We start from the raw sequence: 19972 nt of genomic DNA, 5'->3' as shown, positions 1-19972 counted from the left end.
TGCTGGAGGAGCGTGAGCCCAGCTCCTCGCGCTGTCAGGACAAGGGGGAGACCTTTAAGTTCATCGAGTCCAACTGTTCGCAAGGCCACCACTAACCCATGGCACTGAGGCCTCGTCTCCACGGGGTGTGAACCCTTGCAGGGACGGTGCCTGCAGCCCTGCCCTGGGCAGCCTGTTCCAATGCCTGAGCACCCTTTGGGGCAGGAATTGTTCCTCAGCTCCATCTAAACCTGCCCTGGTGCAGCTTGAGGCCGGTTCCTCTTGTCCTGTCACTCAGAGCTGGTGGTCAGGACCAGGCTGGATAAACCCTGTGGCCTCAGGGCTGAGCCAGAGCTCAGACCTCCCAAGGTCCCTCAGAACCGGCTGTGATCCTCCAGTCTCCACCATTTACCCGTTGCTCACAAGCTCCTCACTCAGCTGCTGTTTACAACCACTGCAGCATTCAGGCCACAGCAGTGCTTATCCTCGAGCTCTAAACCCGCTCTGAGTCCACTGAGGCTTTGTGTTTGCTGCACTACATTGTGCTGTAAGCAGAGTACCCCAACATAAACAATCCCAATCATCAATATCGCTTGCTTCCAAAGGCGAGCCTTATCTTCCTCAGGGCTTTGCTTTCCGAACAGTCCCCCTTTATTCTTAGTGCCAATGTTCTTCCCTTTCTTTTCCAGTGATCCAAGCAAGCGCTTTGAGTGGGGACCTGTCCAAACCTCCTGATCTTGCTGTGGCTGTTTTACATCTGTGCTCTCAGTCTTCCTTCAGATCTATAACTCACCAATTCCCCTTACTTCTGACTCCCATCTCTTCACACCAATTAACATGGTGGTTTTCCCTGGTTTTCCCACTTCTGGATGAAATAAAAAGGTTGTTGCTTTGAACGGCAAGCTCTGTTCATGCATGTTTTCCACATTAGAGCCCTGCAGCCTAAAGCTCACTCCCAGCACTTGGCTCTGCTCCCTGCAGCTACATAGGAAGGGAAACACCACTTTAGATCCTAAATTGCTTCCCAATAGAAGTTGAAGGTTCCCAGAGGTGGGTTCTCTATCTGGGCATCCCTGCCCGACTGCTGCATCGCTTCCTCCCCATGAGGATGATTTTCTGCTCAGGTGAATCATTAGGAAGCATGAAAAGAGCTTTATTTTTGTGGGCTTAATGCATTTGTTTCCACACCTTTGGGAGCACAAAAGCTTCTTCAGGGCTCTGACTCAAGTGGCCTGTGCTGTTTGAGCTGCATGTTTTGGGGCAGCTCACACACTGGAGGGGATTCCAAAGACTGGTTCATTCAGGACAAAAAGTCTTTTATTTTACGGTTCTGGTTCTTGTTTTAGGTGAGAGAGGTCACATCCCAATGGATTTGCTGGCAGAGAAGTAGGGACACCCCCATAGTGACATAGGGACCTGTTGGAGCGAGGCCAGAGGAGGCCATGGAGATGCTGCAAGGGCTGAAGCAGCTCTGCTCTGGAGCCAGGTTGAGAGAGCTGGGCTGGGGCAGCCTGGACAAGAGAAGGCTCCTGAAGGGGAGACCTGAGAGCAGCTCCAGTGCCTAAAGGGGCTGCAGGAAACCTGGAGAGGGGCTTGGGACAAGGGCCTGTAGGGACAGGCCAAGGGGAATGGCTTTAACCTGCCCGAGGGGAGACTGAGATGAGCTCTTAGGCAGAAGCTCTTCCCTGTGAGGGTGCTGAGGCGCTGGCCCAGGGTGCCCAGAGAAGCTGTGGCTGCCCCATCGCTGGCAGTGTTCAAGGCCAGGTTGGACACAGGGGCTTGGAGCAAGCTGCTCTAGTGGAAAGTGCCCGTGGCAGGGGTTGGAGCTGGATGAGTTTTAAGGTCCCTTCTGTGACCCTGTGTGTGCAGGGTCTCGGGGCCGCTCCACAGGAGAGGAGCCGCGGGCCGGGCCCTGCAGTAGCCCGGGTTCGGCTCTAGATGGCGCCGCGCTCCCGCCGGCACCGCTGCTGCGCGCCGCCGCGGAGAGGAAAGTGCCGTCGGGGGCGCAGGGGGGGACGAGGCAGCCCCTGCGTGTCCGCTCAGCACCTCCCGTGCTGCCCCCCTGCCCCTCCTGCTGCCCCCTCCCCTCTGCCCTGCTCCCCCTGGGCTGCCCCATGTCCCGAGCCAGCTCCAGCACCCGCAGCTCCTCTGCCCCACGGGTGCCCTGTCCCCTCCTCCAGTGTGTGACCATTTCATCACCGGCGATGGGCTCCTTGCTGCACTGGGGACATGTGGGAGCCGGGACCAGCTCCGCTCCCACCTTCACCTCTGGGCCAGCCCCTGTCCAGCTGCAGCGTGGAGAGCTCAGGACCTGCCATGGCACCTGAAGCTGGTGCTTGGCATGGGCAACCCCTGAGCAGTTAAACTGAGCCATGGAGCATCCATAGAGCGCATCCCCCTTTTTATCCCTGGGGGACTGATGCCCAAGAAGGAGCAGTGACCTTCCTCCTACCTGAGTCTGCCTTGCCCCAGCCCCTGCTGCCCATCCTTGCATCGCTTGTGTGCTGCAAGAGCAGAGCCCGCAGGAGCAAATGCCCTGGATCTCTTGGGATAACCACCCCACCATCCCCGTCCCCTCCTCCAGGCCAGACCAGCCTTTACACTGGGCTCCCACTGCCACGTGCTGGGGTGCAGAGCAACACAGCCCCAACAGGCCCATCCTGACCACCAGTGGCGCAGAACCAGCCCGCTTTGCTTCCAGAAGGGCTCTGTGGTCCTGGACCTGTGTGCAGAGCAGGATGTGGGGTCCCACCTCTGCCCAGAGCCCTCCCTATGTACGGAGCTGCTTCCCCTCACTCCCGGTCATCCCATGGGAAGCAGAGAGACGTCAGCAGGCGGGTGAGGGCTCACCCCTCAGTGCAGAGCTCATTTGACTCCATCCCCTTCCTCTTTTATTTATGGACCTTCATCCTGGCATGTCTTCACCCTGATGGACAGCGTTTGCACATGTCCTTCTTATCCAGAACATGGGGCTTTGCAGCCACTTCTCTATTGACTGTAATTTTTAGCTCAGACACAACCAGAACTCCCACCCTGTCTGGGCGTCTCAGTGCACAAAACAAGACTAAACTATTTTGGGATGTTTTTCCCTTTTCCTCATACTTGGGTGCTTTCCCATGTGGCTAAGCCTTGCGAGCCCTGGGGAGGGTGAACCTGTTTCACACCCCCCAAGAGCTGCTCCTGGACCTCTCCACACGCTTTAACCCTCCTCTGGCCATGGGCACCTCCAAGTGAGGCACCTTCGTGCAGGTTTGGGGGCTAGGAACGAATCCAGTGTCATGGCAAGAGCTGATGGGAACAACCCTCCCAGGCTCCATCCGCATGACCCTCCTGTTACCTCTTCCCTATGGTGCCCACCGCTGTGTGCTGCTGCCCCACAGCGCCGTGGGGATGTGGGTCCGGAATGTGGGGAAAAGAGCCTGAAAACCACCCCTTTGCCTCCATCGCTCCCGTTCCAGTCCTTGTTGCGTGGCAGAGGCCGGCACGGAGCCGGAGGGATGTTCAAACCTTCCCCCCTCCTGCGTCTGTCACAGCCAAGGGTCTCTCCATTGAAGTTTACTTCAAGGTCTTCATAACATTTCCAAACTGGAAAAATCTGTGCAGAGGGATGCTTTGTTTAAAGGAAGAGGGACCATAAAGATAAAGCCCGGCCCGGCCACGGCTCCCTCCCGCTGCAGGGACACAGCCCCGGCTGCAGGAAGAGCTTGTTTTCCTAAGGAGAAGTTGGAAGATTAAAAGGGGAGGGGGGGAGAAATCAGCCATTTGGAATCCTGTCCTGACGCTGCAAATACCCTCCTTAATAGATCTGTCTCGGTTTGTTACCTCATTTTAATTCATCATTAAACAAAGACAGCTGCCAAATTTCGCCTCTGGCTCCCAGCCTACAACTGACTCGGAGCCCTTGAAAAATAGACTATTTATGGTGCCTGGGCTTAAAGCTTCAATGTCTTGTATAAACTCTCCCCTTCCCCAGAGCAGCGTGGGGAGCTGCACCCACAGTGCCCGGCCCCGAGCCCCGGGGTGAGCCGGGAACGTGGGTCCCTCCGGCTGCTGCACAGCAGCACCGGTCCCAGCAGCACGCCCCATGGACACGTGCTGTCCATGCATGGGCAGGTGCCCCGTTCCCAGTGCCTTTGGGCAAAGTATCCCAATGCATGGTTTCATCCCTGCGTCTTCTGGGGCTGGCCAGGCCTCTGAGGGAGTCACAGGGTCATGGAATGGTTTGGGTGGAAGGGACCTTAAAGCTCATCCAGTTCCAACCCTTCCACTAGAGCAGGTTGCTCCAAGCCCCTGTGTCCAACCTGGCCTTGAACACTGCCAGGGATGGGGCAGCCACAGCTTCTCTGGGCACCCTGTGCCAGCGCCTCTGCACCCTCACAGGGAAGAGCTTCTGCCTTAGATCCAACCTGAACTCCTCTGTTTCAGTTTTATAAGCACCTGCAGAGCAGCCCAGGGCTGCTGCTCCAGAGCTGAGCTGCACTGTACCGTGCTCAAAGCACCCCAGTGGTGCTCTGACCCCACACACTACCACCGGTGTCCTGGTTTTGGGCACCCCCCAAGAGCAGCACCAGCAGCCCCTGAGCTTTGTCAGTGGGATCACACCACAGCCCTTTGTGGGATCTTCACCACTGTGAGCTCCTGGCTGCTGGGCTGGGGATGGGAAGGAGATGATCAAACAACAGGGGTGCATGAGCCCCGTGGCCACCACATCATCCTGTGCCAGTGTGTCCACACGGATGTGGTGCTGGGATCCGCACTGCTGACCTGCCCCTCCTGGCCGGGGTTGGGAGCAGGGCCAGGCTGCAGGATGAGCTGCTCCAGCCGCAGCCGGGAACACGCAGCTCATCTGTCACACTGCTCGTGGTGACACCAAACGCGTGTCACACGTGCGGGCTGGCGGCCCCATCCCACCCACCCGGCTCCAGCCTCCACAGCTAACATAAACTGTGGGATACACAGCCGGGATGGTGCTGGGACGCTGCAGCTGGATGGGAACCAGCAGGGCGCGTGCGGTGCCAACGCAACAGATCGTGTCCCCAGAACCTGCCTGGACATGGGGAGCTGCCAGATCCAACCTCAGCATCTGGGTTCACCGCAGCAAACCCCTAGGACATCCCTGGTCTCCCCATCCCAAGCTAAGCCTGAGCTCCCCTGAGTGTGCCATGCTCCCATGGGGTTGCCAGTGAAGAGAACCTAAGCTGTCTGCAGGCAGCACAGCCACACCACCTCCGTGCCACCACTGATGGCCCAGTGCCATCAACCTGCTTCATGCCGGGGGCTGTGCTGTCCAGAGGACGGAGCTGAGCCCCTCTGCTGCAGAGTGCTGTCAGCTCATGGGATAAAATCATAGAATCCCAGCCTGGTTTGTGTTGGAAAGGACCTTAAAACTCATCCAGCTCCAACCCCTGCCACGGGCAGGGACCCCTTCCACTGGAGCAGCTTGCTCCAAGCCCCTGTGTCCAACCTGGCCTTGAACACTGCCACGGATGGGGCAGCCACAGCTTCTCTGGGCACCCTGTGCCAGCGCCTCAGCACCCTCACAGGGAAGAGCTTCTGCCTTAGATCCAACCTAAACTCCCCTGTTTCACTTTGAACCCATCACCCCTTGTCCTATCGCTACAGTCCCTGATGAAGAGTCCCTCTCCAGCATCCTTGTAGCCCCCTTCAGACACTGGAAGCTGCTCTGAGGTCTCCACACAGCTTCTCTTCTCCAGGCTGAACAGCCCCAATGTTCTCTGCCTGGCTCCATACAGGAGGTGCTCCAGCCCCTGATCATCCTCATGGCCTCCTCTGGACTTGCTCCAACAGCTCCATGTCCTTCTTATGCTGGGGACACCAGAACTGCACCCAGTGCTGCAAAACCTCCCCAGGGGAGGAAACCCATCCCCTGGCCACGGTGTTCTCCAGCTGCTGCCACATGGCACCCAGGTCTCCCTTGAAATGGAACCATTACTCTCCAAACGGATCCCTCCCTCTCCTCCCATCACCCTGGCCTGGCTGCCAGCGCTGGACCCACTGAGGCTGCACAGTGATCCTGCCCCCCTCCCGAGCTCTTGTGACCAAGCTGTCCTGAGACCTTCAGCAACCCAAGTCCCCTGTCAGTGTTGGCAGCGCTGTTAATTTTGAACCCTAATGATGACACTTAACAACAGCGGTACTTTACAGCCCATTAGTAGAGCAAAGATCTGCTCTCCACCGCAGACATGTGGCTGCTTCCCTCTGTGCCGCTCTCCTAAAAGCCTCCTGCTCCCAAAGGACACTTTTTGGAGTAGCTCTGCCCTGTTCAAACACCCTTGAACAGGTTCCTCCAGTGCAGAGTGTCCGGATGCGGTGTGACAGTAACTTGCACAGGGACCATCGTGCCCGTTTTGGTCCGTGGCTCGGATCTGCCCTGGCTCGGGATCTTCTTCGGCGAGGGCTCCGCTCACAAGCTCCGCGTATACAGATGGGGTGGGAGCCGAGGATTTGTGCTGGGGAAGGGCTGCTCCCCCCCCCCCCCTCGTGTATGTGGCTGCTTGGCCAGCGGCTCCTGCGCAGAGCAGGTCCGTGTGAGCAGCAGGTTCAGCCCCGGCTGAGTTTACAGCCAGAGGGATATAAATAAACGGAAGGAAAAGGACTTTCCCTGCGCAGGGAGCGGTGTCCTGCTGCGCACTGGGGCTGCATGAGTCCCAGGAGGGGTTTTCTTCAGCTACCTGCTGATGTCAAAACATGGTAGAATCACAGAGTTACAGAGGGATTCGTGTTGAAGGGACCTTAAAGCTGTGGGGCAGCCACAGCTTCTCTGGGCACCCTGTGCCAGCGCCTCAGCACCCTCACAGGGAAGAGCTTCTGCCTCAGGTCGCATCTCAATCTCCCCTCTAGCAGGTTAAAGCCATTCGCCTGCTGTGGAACCCCAGTGTTTGGTTTTGGTTTGTTTGGAAGGGTGGAAGATTTGGGGGGAGGAACCTGCCACCAGCAGCATCCCCAGCGCATGGCACAGCAGTGGCCCCCATGGAGCACGGGTGGGTGAATGTCATTCTGCTCTTCATCCCTCAGGAGAAAGGACCAGTGAGAGGGTGTGTAGAGCAGGGGCAGAAGAGGTGCAGGGAGCAAAGGCAGGAGCCTTTGGGGCTCGGTGTTAATGGGAAAAGAAGCAGAGCCTGAGCAGAGGTGCTGCTCACAGGCTGCTCCCTGCTTGGAAAACACCACTGCACACCAGTGATGAGAACTGCACCGAGGAGGACCCTATCTCCATCCAGGTTCCTTTTCCACCAGTGAGAGCCTGCAAACCTCCAGGCTTCAGCAAGACACTGACATCCAAAGGGAAAGAGTTGACTTAAGGGATGGTAAAGTATTAGAGGCTGCACTGGTGCAGCTCAGCCCAGCTCAGCTAAGCAGGACAGCCCAGGCTAGCCTAAGCCCCGAAAAGGGGGGTTATATGTGGGAAAAGTGACATTCTGGGGGCTTTGATGCTTAGGTGAAGGGTGCTTAGCAGCTCTTCATTCTTCACTCCCGAGGATCAAACCTGGAGAAACAAAGTCCTTTGGAACCTGCTGACGCAGCAGTAAAGGTAGTAGTGCTCAGAGTCCCGGGTGTTGGACCTCTGGGTGCTGTGCCCAGCCCAGACACTGTGACTTGGTCCATGGGCTGTGGCAAGTCCCAGGCAGGTCCCGGTTCGCTGATCCCAGCTCAGAGCCGTTTCTCTGCGCACCAGGACCAGTGGGATGCTCCCAGGCCCGGGATGTGGGGCAGGAGCCTGGCAGGTCTGGGGTCCCCACAGCAGCTTTTCCAGCTGCCCTGCTCCCCACTGCTCATGCCGGGATGCCCGAGTGGTGCAGAGGTTTGGGGGAGGCCGTGGTTCGTGCGGGAGGTGGCAGCAGCCGGTGCAGCCCGGGCCCGTGCCCTGCTCCGCTCCACGCTGCGGGACACGGAGCTCTTGCCCCACCGGAGCCCCTCCAGAGCCAACCCAAACGTCCCCTGGCAGCGGTGGCGGCGTGGCCAGCATCGCTTGGAAGGCAGTTCAGAGAAGGGCGGGTTGTTCCGCTGCCTGGTGCGCGCTGTTAATTCTGAACCCTAATGATGATTGAACCCACTTCAACAACACCACAGGTACTTTACATCCCATCAGCAGAGCTGCGGACTGCTCCCTCCCTCGGTGCCCTACAAACCTCCCGCTCCTAAAGGACACTCCGAGCAGGAGCAACTGGGGGGGCGGGGGGGGGCGGAAGCTCCGCCTCTTCCTTAACCCTTGCGGGGCCGGAGCGGACCCCGCCGCCCGGGGCTGCGGCTCGGGATGCCCGAGACGCTCCGTAACGGGGCTGGGATCGGTGGGGAGTGACCCCGCCACCGGGCACAGGCAGAGACACGATCGCTTCTCACCCGCGGGGCTGCGCCCCCCAAATTCTCCCGTTCACCTGAGCCAGAGCAGGGCAAGGTTGTGAGCCCGGAGAGCGCCCGGCACCGCCCGGCACCCCCGGCACCCCCGGCACCGGGCTCCCTCCGCTGCCCCACGGGCTGCAAGAAGTTAATTTGCCTTTGGAAGAGCAGCGCTCGGAGCTTGTCTTGATTCCACCGCAGCAGCTCCTTGCGCTCTATTTTAAACCAGTTCTCCCCGTGCTTCAAGTTTATATAACACCCCCCCCCCCCAGTCCCTGCTCCCTGCTAAAAGCAGCCCTAACGTGCGGAGAAAGCAAGGAGGCACAAAAGCAGCATCTCCTCCGGGACACTGTAGCCCAGCCGAAAAGTTCCCAGGTAATTCACTTTTCCTTCTTGATGCCTTTCTGCTCTTCAGCTGCTTTCTCACACGCGTTCGGTGCTGCTGACACAGGGCGCCTATGAGGGAGGCTGAGGTTGGGCACTGCCAGTGCTCCTGGGTCACTGGTGGGGCCTTGGTGGCCGCTGGCTCCATGCTGGGCTCTGTGCAGCCCATCCTGGAGCATGGCACTTGTTGGGGACCAGCACAAGGTGCCTTTAGGAGCTGGCCTTGCTGGAGAGGCCGGTGGGAGGATGCTTTGCATGGGGCGGATGGTGGTGAAGGACCAGGCGCGGTTCCCAAAGGCTGCTGTGATGGTGAGTGTGACCCCACCACCCCGTCGGTGCAGAGAGGAGGTGGCTCCTGGCTCTCATCCCTCTTGCTCCCTTGTCAGGAGGGGCTGTGGAGGGTCGCTCCGGTCGCACCAAACGCTCAGCTCTTCAGAGCAACTTCTCCCTGTGTCACCCGTGCAACCCACAGAAACTGCTCAGAAACAGCTCCTGCTCAGAAATTCGGGGCATTTATGGACCTTTTTGTTTCCTTTAAACGAATGCACTGAAAAATGGTGCCAGCCACCAAGCCCTGATGTCATCTGTGGAGCACTGCCGTGCTCTGGGGAGGTTCTGTCAGCCTCGTGAAGGGCTTTCTGGTGTCGCAGGGTTAACACTTTCGAAAGCGCCGCCTTGGTCGCATTCCCTGCACAGTTGGGCTGTGCGGAGCGGGGAGAGCTGTTGGGATAGGGCTGTGCCTGTTATTCCTGCTCCTCCTCACAGGCTGCCTGACCCTGTGCTGCCCGTGGAGAGCCTTGCTCCTCATCGGAGCAGCCCTCAGTGTGTGTACATGTGCTCTGAGGAGAGGGATGGGGGTTTAGTGCTGTGTATCACAACCGCTGCTTTGCTGAGGTCCAGCTGGTTGACTTTTCCCTGCTGCCTCTTAGTGCCACAAACATCATTTCAGCTCTGGGTGGTAAAAAGCACCCCAAAAGGCAAAGAAATTAGTGTTTTATTTCAAATTGCATGACCCGATCCCTCCTGTAGATGTCATTTGTGAGGTGGCCCCAGGGACAGCAGAGTCAGTGACCCCCCAGCTCCGGTGCTGCTCTCTCTGATGCTGTCTGTGTGTTTTGGTGGTCCAGCGTGCAGAGGAAGGGAGATGTGGTGCTGGTGTGGACTGTGCAGCCTAAAAATAGTTTCCTTCTTGTGCTCCATCTGAATGGGCAGCCACATATGACTGTACATGGATCGGTCTGATAGTCCCGTTTCGGTGTAAGAGACAAAATATCTTAGTTATGGCTTTGTTCTTCAGCTAACAATGGGTAGCTAAAAATATCCGACTTTGTTCCACTCAATAAAGCTCTCTCAAGGGGAGACACTAACGGTACGTTTTTGCCAAATCCTTGCAAAACACAGCCAAAGAAAATGCACATTTTTGCCAACAACTTTTCATAAAACATGGAACCAGCAGAAAACTCCATGCCGGGGCTGCTGCCTGCCCTGCTTCCCGGGACCTCCTGCCCGTGCCCAGCCGGTGCCATGCCAGCATCCAGCCTTGGAATGTGGGCTGTGGGTGATGCGCTGCTCGTGCCTGGCAGGGGCAGGCTGCCCCAGTGCTCCCAGTGGCGGGTGGTTGGTGGTCGCTGTGGTCTTGCTCCAATTCCCTTATTTCCCATTCGATGGCAGCCAGGGCTGGAGGGCGGCCAGGCCGGCCCCGTCCCGCTGTGCGAGCGCTGTGCTCGTGTTAAAAGCCTGGCAGGGCTGCTCGCAGCCTGACAGCCAAGAGGAAGCCAGCAGAGACCTCACTGAGCTGGCAGAGATGAGCTCTGCTGCTCTCACCCCATCTCCAAACAATCAGCACCTTCTCACTGCTGCCATCCCGGCCCCTGGCTCCTTCCGACCAGGCAGGCGCTGCACGGATGGGTGTTGCTCCTAAGGGAACCATTCCCTCCGTGTGGAGCCAGCCTGCTCCTTGGGTGATGCTCACACCCTTGCCCTGCAGCATGGGCAGAGCAGGTCCGGCTGACCCCAGCTGAGGAAGCCCCTCTCTGGGGCAGAGCTGGTTTGGATGAGCCATGGTGTTTGCAGCAGGCCACTTACAAGGAGCTGGAGCCCAGTGTGGGTTGGGCTGCAGAGCTGCTCAGCAGGTGCTTAGAACCCCAGCCTGGTTTGTGTTGGAAAGGACCTTAAAGCTCATCCAGCTCCAACCCCTGCCACGGGCAGGGACACCTTCCACTGGAGCAGCTTGCTCCAAGCCCCTGTGTCCAACCTGGCCTTGAACACTGCCAGGGATGGGGCAGCCACAGCTTCTCTGGGCAACCTCTTCCAGCACCTCAGCACCTTCACAGGGAAGAGCTTCTGCCTTATCTCCAACCTGAACTTCCCATTTCACTTTGAACCCATCACTCTTTTGCTTTCTGAGTGGGACCAAGGCTTGCTTTAGCTTTGCCCAGCATCAGGAAGAGATTGGGCTTCTTCCACCTTCTGTGATACTGCAGTTTTCCAGGGCTACAAATCATTCTTGCAGATCTTCTCTGAACACGTCCCCATTTTCCAGCACCCCTCCTGTTGTGAGGGCACAACGATCAGCAGTGATCTCCCTGATTCTGGATGTCTCTCGCTGTGCTGTGGTTGCTCTCCGAGCCACAGAGCCAGGTCCATAGCTCCTACTCAACCAGTTTCCACTGTACTCCTTCCTGCAACCTTGTCACGTTGCTGCTTTTCTCCAGGGTCATTCCATGTGCCTGTGGCCATGTGAAATCCACGGGCATCAGGTGGGGACAGGAGAATGGGAAAGTGTGTGGGTTGCAGCAGAAGCATTTCCCTGTGCCAAGACCTGTGGAGCTTGTTCAATGCCAGTGAGCAGCTGAGGTTACTGATGGAGGAGGGATGTGAGTCAGGGGACACTGTGGCTCTTCCACACACTGAAGCAAAGCCTCTTTCTGTCTGGTGCTTATCCTGCTCCTTCCCTAGCCCTGCATGGCGGACCTGTCTCCTGCTCAAAGGCTGAGCTCCAGAGGTGGACGAGCACATCTGTTGGGAAGCAGGGACTGCCTGACCTCATCCATGCAGTGTTTGCTGCCACACTATTCTCAGAACGTTCTTGCTTTGTTTCTTGACCTTCTTGCCTGTTCCTGGAGAGGTGCTGAGTTCATGGATGGGGGATTAGATGGCAGAGATCCCATCCTGCGCCTGGACTCGGGGTGTGCACGCACCCCATGGGGTGAGGGGTATGAACACAGGATGGAGCTCCCTGAGCTGAAGGGCAGCGACCCGCCAGGACGTTGCTTTGCCAGATGTGACACATCTGTGACAAGGTTAAGTCACCACCTGCCTTTGAGGGCCTGGCAGGCTGGTTGTGCATGTAGAATCACAGAATGGTTTGGGTTGGAAAGGACCTTAAGGTCATTCAGTGCCAACCCCCTGCCACAGGCAGGGACAACTCACACTAAACCATGGCACCCAAGGCTCTGTCCAACCTGGCCTTGAACACTGCCAGGGATGGAGCATTCACCATGTCCTTGGGCACCCTGTGCCAGCGCCTCATCAGTCTCACAGTAAAGAGCTTCCTCCTTATATCTGACCTGAACTTCCCCTGTTCCAGTTTGAACCCATCACCCCTTGTCCTATCGCTACAGTCCCTGATGTGTCCTCCAGCACAGCCTGGCCACTGGGTGCAAGGAGTGTGCAGATGGTCCCCTGCTCCTGGGGAAGCTCAGAGCATGGCTGGGGACATCTCTCATGGTGCCAGCTCAAGGCTTCCCTTGCCTGTGGGCCCATCAGCACAGCTCTGCTGGAGGATGGTCCAGAGACACAGCACAGACCTTTTCACCCAATGGAGCAGAAGTAAGAGGCACTAGGGCCAGACGTGGGGACTTCTGGCTTGCAGGGGTAGCTGTGGACATAGGGCATCATACATGAGAATGGCTCATCCAACCGTGGGACCTTCTAGCTGCGTGTTTGTGTCTGTGTGGCCCCAAGGTGGGATCTCATGACTAAGGGTTTATGCATGTGGCATCCCCACGGCCTCCTGTCCTGCAGCCAGTGCTGCTCATCAGCTGCTAATGGTTTAGCTTAAACCATGAGGTCATTTCTGAGAACCTCAGGTGGGACCATTGGATCTTCCAGATCTCTGTGTGTGGTGCATGTGGCTTGCTGGTCAGCATGCTCTTCCTGTTGGGTTCCCAGAGCACTATGGGATGTCCTGCTCTCTGGATAGTCCCTTCCACATAGTGGTGCTTAGCGTGTGATTCTGAAGCCAGAAGAGCCAGTGCAGTGACCTTCGTGACTCTCTTCATGGCCACTGCACCTGGGACCTGCCCATGGCCATCGTGTGATGTGTCGCAGGCACACAGCAGCCACGGGCTCGGTGCTGTTGGCGCTGTCCTGGAGGAGGCCGGGGACACACGTCTGCCTTCTCTGACTCATGGTGATTTATGTCCCAACATCAAGCCAAAAATACACGCTGCGTGCACGGGCCCGGTTGGAACAGATGCAGAGGGCTTATCAGCCCTCCCCAGGGGCTTCCTGGCTCTGGACCTCATCGGGAGGGTGTGACAGCCACCAGCACCCTCTGGAATGGGGCCATGCCCTCTCTCTGAGCCCTGGGGTGCTCACGCTGATGTTTGCTCCTCTACCAGCACACTGTGCAATGGGATTGCTGGTGTCAGCCCATGGGGCATCTCCTGGTGGGCCTGCAGATGTGTGATGAAGAACCTTTAGAACCAGTAGATGCCTTTGTAGAGCTGGGAAGGAGTTAAACGAACTAAAATAGACCCCAAGGTAAAGTGAGCAGGTTTTCCCACCCACCCCTCATGCTGGGATGGGATTAGCCCAGCCTAATGCACCTCAATCCTCACCAGCTCCCGCTCTCCTCTGGGTCTGTCCCAGCACTGCACAGTGCAGGCAGCACAGACCTTGGGGTGCCAAGAGCTGCTCTTTGGGAGCCTCAAGGCAGCTTTGGGGCTTGCTTTGTGCTCACCCCATTCAGGCATGTGGCGGTGGATGAGCTGAGCGTGAACTCACAGCCATTCCTCATCCTTTACCCCCAAGGGCTGTGCTCAGGAGGAGAGAGGACTTTGCTGTGTATCCCAGTGAGCACCATCCAGCCCTGGGCAGGCTCTGGCCTCTCATGGGGAAGCCTGCCTGTGTCTTTGCACATTAGCAGCAGGAATGGTGCCCAGTTTGTTGATGTTCTCCATTCCCAGTAAACATCTAGGATACACCGGACACCTCAGCCAGGCTCCTGGTACCCTGCAATGGTCCCTCTGCAGCATCCTTCTTCCCCTGCTAGAGCCTGTGCAAAGCCACTGCTGCTCTCTCTGTTGGCACCAGGATGGGCTCAGGGGCCCATCTCCTCTGTGCCACTGCCACCCTGCGTGCAGTGGGTGCTGAGGGCAGTTGGTGCGCTCCTGCCCTGGAGAGGTGGAGGGAGGCAGGGCCTGCACGAACCGGTGATGTCTCACTTGAGTTTGCTCTGGTTGGGCTTTCCCATCTTCTCCAGTGGTGTGCCCCCAGTGCCAACCGTGCTGCCCAGGGCACTGGGTGAGCCCTCAGAGCTGTGTCCCAAGTGCAGCTCCTGCATCCCCCTGGACCATCCCCAGGGCTTTCTTCTCTCTTCACAGCCCCCCAATCCCATTAACTGCAGAGCTGCTTTTATCCTTTATGCTATTTTTCAGGCCTCCAGAGGCCAATCCATCCCCACATGCTGCTGTAGCCAGTGGAGGGGAAGAAAACAAAGTGGCTGTGGCCTACTGAGGATGAAATCCTTCATACTCTGATTGAGAGAGGCTTGTCTGCTCCTAGGATGAGTTAGCGAGCAGCAGGGTGATGCTGTTCCCATGGCACTTTACAGAGTATTAGTCCCAAAGTGAGTTGTGCAACTTTCCTGCATTTCTAGAAGCTAAATTGCTGTTGAGGGAGGGCAAATGACCAGGAAGCAGGGCTGAGCATCCCGCTGCAGGAGCTGGTCTCAAGGCATCCTCCAGGCACTTGCTGAAGTGCAGAGGGACCTGGGGCTGGGAGAGCTGCAGAGAGCGCATGGACCCAACTGGGTGCGGATCCAGATCCAGCACATGCCTGTGTGTGATGTTCCCTCTCTGCACTGCAGGCTGATGAGTAAATCCAAGTGAAGCCCTGTCAGAGCAGGTCCTTTTGTGGGGCTGCCAGGCGGGGCATGTGGAGGGCATCTCATTCCGGTTTGCACTGCAAGTAACAACACCATGCGTTCGCAGCTGATGGAGAGTCGTGGTGCTGCGAGGGACTTGTGTGGGCTCAGGAAAGCTTCCTGGGAAAGTCTTTTCCCTCCCAGTGTTACCAGAAGAGCCTCAACTCCTTCCTGCAGTGGGACGATGCCCTAGCACGTGTCCCTGTGCCACAGGGGCTGCCCTGAGCCCCCAAGGAGGCCAGGGATGGATGCAGGTAGCTCAAGGAGTGCCCTATGCAGTGAATGCAGGCAGCTCGAGGAGTTCTCTGTGCAGTGGATGCAGGCAGCTCGAGGGGTGCCCTATGCAGTGGATGGAGGCAGCTTGAGGAGTTCTCTATGCAGTGGATGGAGGCAGCTCGAGGGGTGCCCTATGCAGTGGATGGAGGCAGCTCGAGGAGTTCTCTATGCAGTGGATGGAGGCAGCTCAGGTAGTGCCCTATGCAGTAGATGGAGGCAGCTCGAGGAGTTCTCTATGCAGTGGATGGAGGCAGCTCAAGTAGTGCCCTATGCAGTAGATGGAGGCAGCTCGAGGAGTTCTCTATGCAGTAGATGGAGGCAGCTCGAGGAGTTCTCTATGCAGTGGATGCAGGCATCCAGCCATGGTGCTGCCCCAGCCTCGCTGCCTCAGACACGGTCCTTCAGGTGCCGTTTGGGCTTGGCTGATCCCTTGTGCTGCTGTTGCTCACACATCTCGAGCCACTGCTCCGTGTCCACTCTGCTCCTCTGGAGCTGTTCTGTAAGGTGGCTCCAGCCGGTGTCCCACTAGGCTGCAACGCGGATCCCTGCAGAGCAGCCAGAGCTCCCATGGTGAATAGTTTGGGTTGGAAGGGACCTTCAAAGCTCATCTGGTCCAACCCCCTGCAATGGGCAGGGGCATCTTCAACTAGGTCAGGTTGCCCAGAACCACATCCAGCCTGGCCTGGAATGTCTCCAGGAATGGGACATCCACGACCTCTCTGGGCAACCAGCGCCAGTGTTTTACCACCCTCAGTGTAAAGAATTTCTTCCTCAGCCTAAATCTTCTATCAGTTTAAACCCATCACCCCTTGTCCTATTGCACAGGTCCTGTTGAAAAGTCTCTCCTCATCTTTCTTACAGGCCTCTTTTAAGAACTGAAAGGCCACAATAAGGTCTCCCTGGAGCCTTCTCTTCTCCAGGCTGAACCAGCTCAGCTCTCTCAGCCTTTCCTCACAGGAGAGAAGGACCCCAAATCCTCCTTCTCAGGGCTACTCTCCATCCCCGGCACTCATCGATACCTTGGTTGCCCTGACCCACGTGCATGTGGCCACACTGAACCTCATAAGGTTTGCATGGGCCCCCTCCGGAGCCCGTCCAAGTCCCTCTGAATGGCATCCTGTCCCTTGGGGGTGTCAACTGCACCACTCAGCTTGGGGGCATCAAGAAAGAGTCTCCTCCTCTAGTGAACAGTGCAATCACAACAGACATGAGGAAGGTGCATAGATCCCTTATACCCATTGGTGCAGCAGTTTTGTTGCCCTTCTGGCAGGGACCGTCTCACATCCACATGGCACCCAGTGCTCTGGGGCCAGCAGGCTCTTCCTAGGGCCCAAGATCTTGGGTAGTGTTGATGCATGTTCACATCCCAGAGCTCTATCCTGCTGTCATGCTTTATCTTCAGGGATGCACTGTAATGAAAGGTGGATGTGTGACCTTTCAGAAGAGGTCCCAAACACACCCTCAGTCCAGTTGGAACAAGAGGGGTGCCAAAAACGTGTCTCAAGCAGCAGTGCCAGCACTGATTTCCTTCTGAGGAAACTGCTTCTCCAGGTCTGCAGAGCCATAGAGAACAGCATGGCAGAGGTCTGAAGGGCAGCAGTGGCCCATGACTGCTGCCTGAAGATGTATCTAGTAACTGTTGTGTCCCATCTGGGACATGTCCTGACACTGGCAGTGTTCAAAGGCCAGACTGAACAAAGCCTTGGGCTATGTGGTCTAGTGGAAGGTGTCCCTGCCCGTGGCATGGGATTGGATCTGGATGAGCTTGAGACCCTTTCCAACCCAAACTGTTCTATGATTCTATTGGTCCTGGGCACGGTGCGATGAGGGCACCTGGGACAAGGGACAGGGATGTCATTTGGAACCATGGCAGATGGTTTGCTCAGTGGGGAGGTGCATTTGGCTCAGCCTTGGGTGCAGGATGTGAGCTGCTGCTGTCACTAGAGCACAAGGGACTTACTAAAGCTGGGCCATAAAGAGTGCTCTGAGGACTGATGCTCGCAGCAGTTAACCCGTAGCACACAGCCAGGTCTAGAAAACGAGATAAGGGATGTCTGAGCCCGGAGTGGGAGGCAGCAGCTCTTTGGAGACGAGCAGGATGTGCCAAGAGCCTTGTGTTTGTGCTCTGGAGATGTTCAGCACTCCTGATAATGCGCCTGTGCAGGCTCTTCCGTCGGGGTTCTCACCCGCGCAGAGCATTGGTGGTATCTGCCCCCCTGCACCGCCTCCCCAGCACGCACGCTGGCTGCCCGGCTCCCCAGCCATTCCTCATGGAGAAATTCAGCTTTCTGAAGCCGGCAAGCCTGCTAAGAATAAACCTAATAAATTAGCGAGCGCATTCAGAGCGCACCGCTGCTCGCTGATCTGGCATTTTAATCTACGCGTGAAGCTATCCAGAGTGTTTGCGCAGCGTGTGGCCAAGTTCTGACATCTTTGCATGCTGCTATTGTCAGTCCAGCTCCTGACCCTTTGCAAAGCGATGGCAGGAGGAGTGGATTTATAAGAATCTTCCACTGGCGAAGGGAGCGGAGTTGTTCCTGCTCACACACACGCTGGAATTATCTCCCTGAGCTCATCTCTGCCCGTTATTCCGATCCAGTGGATGAGATACCATTAAACAATGCAGCTGGTTTATGTTCTCCAGGGCTACGCATCCTCTTCAGTGACACACATTCTTTGCAGGTCAGTTGTAAAACATGTTTGATGTTGGCACACAGGCAGCTGGAGCAAACTGAAGCCACTCTTTCTCCTTGGGAATGACAGCAGTGGTAGCTGCAGGTTGGAATGGCCTCTGCCCTGTTAAGGCAAGATGTGGAAGCTGGGAGAGGGGACTCATGCAAGCCAGACAAGGGGCAAACAGCTTGGTGCAGGGCCCCACACAGAGAAAAACCCCAAAGAATTTGAAAAGAAGTAGAAAAGCCTCATTTTTTGAGAAAACAATTAATAAAAAATTAATTTGGAAGAGGATGGAAAAGGGGAGCCATGAAAGAATAAAAGAAGGTTTAGAGCTGTAAAGGACAAGGTAAGGTGGAGGCCACAACTGCCCTGGTGTGACACAAGAAGGGAAAGGAAGTGATTGGGGCTGCCTGATGCTCAGTAACAGTGAACCTGGCCAGCTCTCCATCCCTTCCCAAATTCACCTTCCACACTGCTTGACCATCCCAAAATTGACCATACTCACCCTTCATGTTGGAGGCCTGTTCAGCAACCTTGGGTCCTACACAGAACCACTGAGTTCAGAACACCTTGGCTCCCAGGCTGCCAGGGTAAGGAGGTCCCTGGGAGCAGGTCTGGGAAGGAGGAGAGGTTGCTTCTGCTATGCTCCATGCTTTAGCAAAGCTCTGTGAGATCACTGCAGCTCTAAGAAATGGGCATAGCTTTGTTGTAGCAACTTATCACCAGGTAAAATGCCCATGTTGAAGCTTTTGCTGTCAGTGAGGCATGACTGAGAGGGAACAGTGGGACTCGGTCTCTGTCTCTAAGTATGAGCAAAATGATCAGGAGTAGCGGTGGTTTAATTTTCAGAGTTCCTTTTCATCTTTGTTTGCACTAAGAAGTCTTCAGATACCTTTGTGACTATCCAGTCTGGATACCAGGGACAGTCTGAGCCCAGATTTATTCCTGCTTGAAGCAGAGCAAGCAACCAAGCATGATGCATCTTTTGCTCGTGATGGAGATTCCCACACTGCCTCAGTAAATTGCTTCAGTGCCAGTAAGGATGATGCCACGTTACTAGTTTCAGTTTGCCTAGCTTCAGGTTCCACATGTTGGATCACACTAAAACTCTATCTGTGAGGTTGGAGAGTCTTCTGTGGGGAAATCCTTGTGGTCTAGATACCCCAGCAAGCAGAACACATTGAGCTCTGGAGGTGTCTCACTGCAAGGCTGGTCCTCTTTGGTCATCCTCACAGCTTTCCCTCCAATCTCTCAACATCCTGGTGGACAGTGAGACCCAGAACTGTGTGCTGCCTGGACACAGGTGCCTAAGTATGGGGCAGTGTAACTTCTGGAGGCTGCTGGTGGCCTTTTGGCCACCTTCACGTGCGAGGAAGTTACAGCCAGACTCCCATGGGTCTCACAGTCACCACTCCCCAGGACACTGCACCCTGACTTGTGTTTGTGGCTGATAATCTGTGCCTTGTTCCTAGATGTATGACTATATTTGGCTGTATTAACTCTGCTTGTGCCCAGTGTAACCAGCAACCCAGGCCGTTCTGCAGCAGTGAGCTGGCTGCTTCTCTCTTTGCTGGTCTCACAAGCTCAGTGTCATCAGCAAACTCTGCCACAGATGATTTAATAGCTCTTGCAGATCATTGATAAAATTGCTGAGTAGCAGAGGGGCAGGACCCGGCCCCTGGGGACCCCACTGAACCCACCCTGCTGGGTGAGGAGTTCCCACTTACAATTGCATCTGAGACACGTCACCCAGCCAGCTGCGAATCGATTCCATATGTGCCATGTTGATTGTGTATTGTTCTAGTTTCTCCATCACACTGTCACACAGGACCAAGGCAGTTCCCTTGCAGAAGTCTGTTCCACCACCAATGTTGTTTTTCTCAATCAAAGTTACAATTTCAGGGAGAAGATGGATCCGGGTTTGACACGTTCTGCTTTCCACAGTCCATGTGAATTAGCATTAGTCATACTTCTTTGACTTAAATCTCTATCTGTTGCATGCTGTGGCAGCCTTTGGAGGTGAGTGCCTAGCTCTAACGCCAGGCTGGCCAGTGTCTGCTCCAGCCAAATACTTCCATAAACACTGGCTTTCTTCTATTGCTGTTGTTTGCCGTAGCACATCCATCCACAGAGAGCATAAGACAACCGACA

General features: G+C 56.3%; 1 protein-coding gene across 1 annotated transcript in view; it reads left to right on the top strand.

Annotated features, from left to right (window-relative positions):
* The first annotated feature begins 8605 nt into the window (after window positions 1-8605).
* MYOCD (myocardin) overlaps window positions 8606-19972 on the top strand; it is a 227646-nt gene continuing 216279 nt past the window's right edge. Inside the window, exon 1 of the mRNA XM_080629354.1 lies at window positions 8606-8709. The gene's annotated coding sequence lies outside the window, so the exon portion shown is untranslated. The remainder of the gene's footprint in view (window positions 8710-19972) is intronic.

This window comes from Psittacula echo, assembly GCF_963264785.1.
Source record: "Psittacula echo genome assembly, chromosome: 14".
NCBI lineage: Eukaryota > Metazoa > Chordata > Aves > Psittaciformes > Psittacidae > Psittacula > Psittacula echo.
The sequence above is the reverse complement of the archived record's forward strand: the minus strand, read 5'-3'. Positions and strand labels throughout refer to the sequence as shown.